Source organism: Dromiciops gliroides, chromosome 2 (genome assembly GCF_019393635.1).
Source record: "Dromiciops gliroides isolate mDroGli1 chromosome 2, mDroGli1.pri, whole genome shotgun sequence".
In the NCBI taxonomy this organism is placed as follows: Eukaryota; Metazoa; Chordata; class Mammalia; order Microbiotheria; family Microbiotheriidae; genus Dromiciops; species Dromiciops gliroides.
This window is the reverse complement of record NC_057862.1, coordinates 195736526-195744101: the sequence shown is the minus strand read 5'-3', so window position 1 is coordinate 195744101 and position 7576 is coordinate 195736526.

Below are 7576 nucleotides of genomic sequence, written 5' to 3'. Positions count from 1 at the left end.
AAGAAATCTAAGTTTTGGTAAGCTACAGTTGTGTATCTGGGATTTGAATCCAACTCCTCTGATTCTAGACTCAAGGCTCTTTTCCTCACATGCAATTTTGGTAAAAATTTGGGATGATTATAATTGGCTCAAAGAAAATTTGAACATGTGCTTTTTTTTGGGGGGGGGAAGATAACCTTACTTTCTAACTACTTTCCTCTGAAATCTTGTCTTGTTCTATTAGTCCCCTACAAAACAATTCTTTTCAAAATGTCTCCCCCCAAAAAATGTGGCATTATGTCAGATTTATATATAGATAGATCCTCTTGTATTTTACAGTTTTTCCTACATGCTAAAGATGACTAATGAAAAACTGATTTAGTCAAACCTTGGTCTGAAGCTTTATTCTTTTTTTTTTCGGTGAGGCAATTGGGGTTAAGTGACTTGCCCAGGGTCACACAGCTAGTAATTGTTAAGTGTCTGAGGCCGAATTTGAACTCAGATCCTTCTGAATCCAGGGCCGGTGCTCTATCCACTGCACCACCTAGCTGCCCCTGAAGCTTTATTCTTAAGGAAGCATACTGCTTCAACATTAAAAAGAACTTAGATGGCTCAGAGGACTGATGATAAACCATGCTACCCACCTCCTTTCAGAAGGGAGGACCCATATATTTTCTGACATGGAAAACATATGTAATTGTTTTGCTTGATTGTGCTTGTTACAAGGATTGTGGTTTTTCCTCTGTTTAGGGGAAGAGGATGAGAGAAGCAAGAAGTAGGAAGTAGAGATAGTGTGGCCAAAACAAAAGCCTCTTTTAAGGCTCATTGAAGCTTCTTAAAAATAAACAGAAGGGGAGAAATGACAGTTCAAAGGAAAATACAGACAGGCAAGACAGCTTTGAAAGTAACATGTTTAATTATATACATTAAAACAGTAAACTATATAAGAGATTTGTGGGTTCACATATAATCCTTTTATTTTCTGTTTTGTATGTGGAGATATTTTTTGGAGGTGTTCATTGGATTCAAAATTTAAAAATTAAAAACAAAAAATACAACTTCATTATATATATTAATTGGTATGCATATTTTTAATAAGTCAAAAAGATTACTCCTATGAACTATGGATTAGGGGATCCTAGAGGTATGGATTTTGTATTTTGGGTATGTGGGGGTAATATCCCATTTCATTCCATAGATGAAAATTGCCCAGCATGGATTGGAGAAGCTTAGTACAAGAGATCAGTGTATGTCATTTCAGGCTTAGCAAACTCTAGTGGACAGTGAAGATGAGACACTGCATCCTTTCTAAATGAGTCAGAAATGAATTAAGGTTGGCTAACAGTCTGGTGGCTCAAGGAAAACATCATTTGATAGGTACCCAGATATGGGACCACTTTGCTGAATAATTAATATAGTGACACATTGCCTTTTTATAGTCTTAAGGAAGACTACACATAAGATGATTTGGACTATAGAGTGCCATTGCTGCAGTGCCCTCAGTGTCATATGTAGGATACACAGGTGTCATGCCAATATTAATATTTTATTATAACGTCTATTTTATTAAGATACTAAAATGGAGGAATGAGTAAAGTATGACTGATGTACAAAGTTAAAATAACTGAGTATGAAACTTTTTAAAATGTATATTAATAAAAGGAAATTATCAGCATTAAAATGTGTTCATTTATATCAGAGAGCCTAATTGTACCCCTCCTCTATGTAACACTATAGAGCAATATCTAAAATAGGGTACACAGGGGTATGAAAAATGATCTATGGGTTCTTGGGAAGGCCACCTATTCTTCTCTTCCACCCCACTTCTTTCCAAGCACTGGGTAGTGACAGTGGCAGCAAAGACAGATGCAGGCTAAACCATGGACCAAGGGCAACTGACCTGATCCAGAACTATAAAGCTTTGATTTTGCAAACTACATAGACTACTCCTATAGTAGTTGTGAGGTGGCAATGATGAAGGCAGAGGTAGCAGAAGAAGCTGAGGAGAATGGGGCAGCTATGGAGGCTTTAGGGGCTACTTAGATGGATTGTAGGAGCCTACCAGAAAGTCCTAACAATTCTTCTTTCCCACCTCTCTCCAAGGGCTAGGTGTCAGGGACAAGTATAGGTTGAACTAGGGACCTGAAACAGTTAGAGATCCATATGGGTCCAGAACAGGTCAGAAACCAGGGCCTGGGCTGGCAGCTAGAAGTGGAAGCAGGATGAGCATCAGAGAAGGCTGGTATATCTGCATGGGGCCCATCAGGGTGGCATCTGGGCTCAACTGGCTGATGGAATTTGACAATGCTGCAAAAATGTATTATGAAGAGAGCAGAGATTGTGGAAATTATTCCAAGATTGCCTCAGGAACATTAGTACCTGTTGGTGGAACTCGAATTGTACCCCCCAAAATCATTAAACTACTTATGACCCAATGGTATTATTAGGCATGTACCCTAGGACATCAGGGACAGAGGAGAAAGTATATGATAGATACACATACTTACAGACAAAAATCTAAGTCAGCACTTTTTGCTATAGGGAAGAACCAGAAACAAAACAGATGTTCATCAGGTGGGGAATGATTGATTAAATTAAAGGATATGAATGTGATAGAATTTTATTTATTGAATCATAGGAAATTAGAAATATGACATATTCTGAAAAAAATATAGAGACATATATGAACAGATGTAGAGAATAGAGCCAGAAGAACAATTCATGTGATGACCAAAAGAAAGTGAACATAATTTTGAAAGAATGCAGAATTCTGACCAAAGCCTTTACCAATCAAAGCTTCTAAAGACTGATGATGAAACACACCTTCTATCATTGATTGGCAAAGAGAGGGGTGATGGACAGGAGGTACAGGATCAGACATAACATGATGAGATATGGGCAATGTATTGATTTGTTTTCATTTTGTTATAAGGAAGGGCTTATGTATGGAAGTGTTGGAGGGTCATGATCAGAGTGTAAAACATAAATAAAACATTATGAAAGGTACACAGAAGGAAAGGGAGGCACAGAAGGGGAATCAGAGAACTTTGTTAGTACTTGGTTGAGCTTATATGTTTTTTTTTTTATAAAATTTTTTTTGGGGGTGAGGCAATTGGGGTTAAGTGACTTGCCTAGGGTCACACAGCTAGTAAGGGTTAAGTATCTGAGGCTGAATTTGAACTCAGGTCCTCCTGACTCCAGGGCCAGTGCTCTATCCACTGCACCACCTAGCTGCCCCACCAGCTTATATGTTTTTAAAAAATACTCTCTGAAGCAGTTTGTGGTTTCTGGCACAATCCTTTTCCCTTTTCATGTCTTTAAATGTTTATAATTGTTGAATTTACAATAAAAAAGAAAGGTTGACTCTGAGACCAAAACAATCAACCAACCCCGAAAACAAACGAACAAAACCAGAAAATTAAGGTGTTTGGGGAGCAGGGGGAAGGGGAGATTCCAGTGTCCTCCCCTTTGGCTTGTAGGTTTGCTTTGTTTTGCTCTGTCTCCTAATCAGAGGCCCTGGTCTTTTCCATGGTTGTCATTGGTTGAAGCCCTCAGAGAAGGTCCTCTATCCCTCTGGTTGACTGTGGCTGCTGAGCTAGTCCATGCTGCCACTCTGCTAAAGCTCCCACCAATGAATTCAAAGAAAATGGAAGGAAACAAGGGTCTGGTATGTAGAAGAGATGGCTCAGGGGCAGCTAGATGGCGCAGTGGATAGAGCACCAGCCCTGGAGTCAGGAGTACCTGAGTTCAAATCCGGACTCAGACACTTAACACTTACTAGCTGTGTGACCCTGGGCAAGTCACTTAACCCCAATTGCCTCACTAAAAAAAAAAAAAAAAAGAAAAAAGAAGAGATGGCTCTTGGGGCCAGTTTCTACTATGATCTCAGTTGCTTCCAGGCATCCAATATCCACCTGAAGATACTCTAGCCATCTTCTTTTGGAGACTTGTAAGAAAATTGCCCCCCTACTGCAGTCAGCTGTGGACAATTTGGATGAAGAACTAAACCCTCTAAATTTAGAAATCCTATAAAGATAATCCTTGGTGGTTTAGATTCTGAAGGGTTTTGCAGGGACATTTTCCTCTTGGACCACTGTTCCATCATCTTTATTCATTTATTTATTTTTTGAGTTCTGAGCTCTCTTAGCTGTAACATGTGTTACAGATAAAGAGCTTAAGGACGGGTTGACCAGCATAAGTTCCTAAAGAAAAAAAATGCCTGAAGAATTGTTTGCCTTGTTACATGAATGAAGGAAGAGCCACTTATGAGTACCTCCAAATAAGTGTTCTACCATGAGTGATGCAACATGCCTACTTCTGTATTTTGGATGACTGTTGATATAATAAATCAGACTTATAGTCAATCATTCTTTCTGACCTAGAATTCCACTAACCTGGCATTTTTAACAAACGGAATGCTGTCTCATGTAATTTATGCTCCTCACCAGCCAATGGTAAGATCCAGGTTCCATTCATTTCCCTTTGTGCACAGAAAGTCAGGTGCTGTTGATGACAAAGGTGGGACAAGTAAAAGGTTTGGGTAGAATGAGGCAGCATGGAATAAGTAGACAGAGTACTGAGCTTGGAATTGAGAAGACATGGGCCCAAATACTGCCTTGGACACTTAATTAGCTGTTTTATCTTGGGCAAGTCACTTAATCTCTCTGTGCCTGTTTCCTCATCTACAAAATGAGGTGAATTCTAAGGCTGATTCTGGCATAAATCTGTGACCCTATGACTGGTGGTACTTATACATATTTGGGAAAAAATGATAAATTCTAGTTTAAAACAAAATAATCAAACTTTAATATTTAACATATATTAAAAGAGCACCTTATATATTATGACAGAACAATGGCATACAACAATCTCTTGAATCATATATGTAATCAATTTTCTTTGTATAGAAGGCAATTAATTTTAAGGAAAGATCTTGATTTTCTTCAAACACTTAGGAAATATCTTAGTGGAAGATCTTTGTTTAATTCAGCGTAGATATCTTTTTCATCATCTTTAACCAGACTGAGAAGTTAAAGGAATGATTTCAGTTAGATATTTTGTTCAAGGTATTAACTTTCTTGTTATTATTATTTGATATATTAGAAAAACCCAACCTTCCTGTTCTATGCTATAAAATTTTTATTTTTATTTTTGCGGGGCAACTGGGGCCAAGTGACTTGCCCAAGGTCACACAGCTAGTGCTAAGCTTATGAAGCTGCACCTGAACTCATGTCCTCCTGAATTCAGGGCCAGTGCCCTATCCACTGCGCCACCTAGCTGTCCCTTATGCTATAGAAGTTTGATTTTGTTTTAGGATTACTATAAAAATGAAGTGAAAATTGATTAGGTAAGAGAATTTTGATTAGCAAGGGAAACTATCAGATGGGCACCCTTTTTTACTCACTTTCACAAAAACATGCATATTGTTGTTTACCTGATTAAATGAATTTAAGTTAACTAGTTTTAACTAATCTAATCCTAAGAAAAGATTGATGACTTTAAAAGGTTTCCTGTTAGGAAAAGTCAATTTGAAGAGAATACTAATAATAGAAGCACAAGTGAATATGCCAGAGCTGACAAAATAAAAATAGCTTAACTTTATCTGACAAGAAATTGGAGATTAAAACAATACAAAAAATTAATATTGGTCAAAATACAGGTTTATATCCACTAATGTTATTCATGAATCACACCCTAAGTATACTACTATAAAAAATATTTGTTGACTAAGTATATATTGTGCCAAGATGTATTATTTAATCTAACAGTACTGGTGATATGGTATGCGTCTATTAATAGCTAGCATTTATATAGCAATTTAAGGCTTGCTAAGAGCATTTCATGTTATTTCGTTTTGATTCTAGCAGTGTGTGGGCTGCAGACTAATTACTCCCCTTTAGGTGACCCCCACTTTTGTGTGGGTGGGTGTTCTTCCTTTGGGCCATAATTCCTTCCTCAATACCCTTAACCTATTCCCCACTCCTTTAACTTCTCTCATTTTGGATTTTTCTATTAAATCTGCAGTTGGAGATAGAAGATGCAAAAGGTTAAATTATGCTTGGTCCTGTTTTGATTCCCTTAGGATCTTTAGATCTTCTGAAGGCAATTAGGTGGCACAGTGGATAGAACACTGGGTCTGCTGTCAAGAAGACCTGACTTCGAATCCAGCCCCAGAAACTTACTAGTTGTGTGAACCTGGACAAGTCACCAATTTACCAATTTCAGTTTCAACTGAAAATCAGGAGTAACAATACCACTTACCTCCCAGAGTTATTCTGAGAAAGGAGGAATGAGAGCTTATTGACTGATATACTTATAAAGCTCTTTTACATTGCCTGGGCACTTTATTAAAAATGGGTACCTAATGATGTGTTATTACAAGATCTCGCTGACAACTAAGGTTAGAGACCTGCAAGATTTGAGCCCACCAGAAGTACTCTGATCCTGGATGAAGTGTTAGCTCTGCAATTTCAAGCTCTGGGTTTGAGTGTAAGCAACACAATTGTGGGCTTGACCTTACTTGGCGATTCAGTAGACTGCTATTAAGATTCAGCCACAGTCAACCAGCTGGAAATCTCTGCAGATTTGGATTGAGAACTGTAGGCTCCCCTTTGGTCTGGGCTTCCTGCCCTTGTTATTCCACTACAGGCTTCAGAATGGGCTAGATCCAAGATCCTGCTCTACTCCTAGACTCAGGGACATAGTTGCTTGCTTCTGAACTTGCTCTTTGCTCAGCCCAAGCCTTATGACCTGCAAATTTTCCTTGACCACCACCAACCCGAGGTGCAAGTCCTCAGTGCACATTGAACTTGTGACCCAGCATAAAGGGAGTGAGTGATACAGCAGCCAGTAGGTACCAGTTCCTGCTCCCTGAACAAGGTCAGGTCCTTCTGGGACCTTTTCTTCCCTTGGTGCACAGCCATCCCCATGCTGGAAGCCTTCTGAGGGGTATGGTCCCAGTTAGACCATATCCCAGATATCTGAAATCTTGTTTCCTTGTGCCAGGTTGGTTTGGAAAAATGACCGATTTTTTTTTTCTTAGATTATCCAATAAGGACTCAGTAAAGTGCATTTTTCAGATGTTTTGTGGAGTAGTTTTGGAAGGAAGTCAGCAGTACAATTTCTTTCTACTTAATCATCTTGGCTGGTTTCACTCTGTTCACTTTTTGAAGGATAAAATAACCATTAAAGCTACTGAAGAAACTATCAGCCGTTTAGCTCTTAGCAGACTTAAGCAAATTTCCAAATAGCTTACCTACGACAGATTTACAGTTTCTGCAACTTATTTCCTCATTCTAACCAGGTAACCTGTGGAATACTCCCATTGCCTAAATATGTATGCATATATATATGTGTGTGTGTGTGTGTGAACACATACATATACAATGTAAAATCCCCACTGATCTCCAGTAAAATGCTCTCTTATCCTCTATCTTCTCCTTACCTGGATGTCTTCACAGCAATCTCTTCTTGGTATGCAATGCTACTCCATCATTTCTTTCATCTGTTCTTGTAAATTCTTGTTTTGCCACATATGAAAGTATCAGTAAGATCAGTGTGATTTAATTTACCTCCTTAGGTTTATATATCTGGTCCA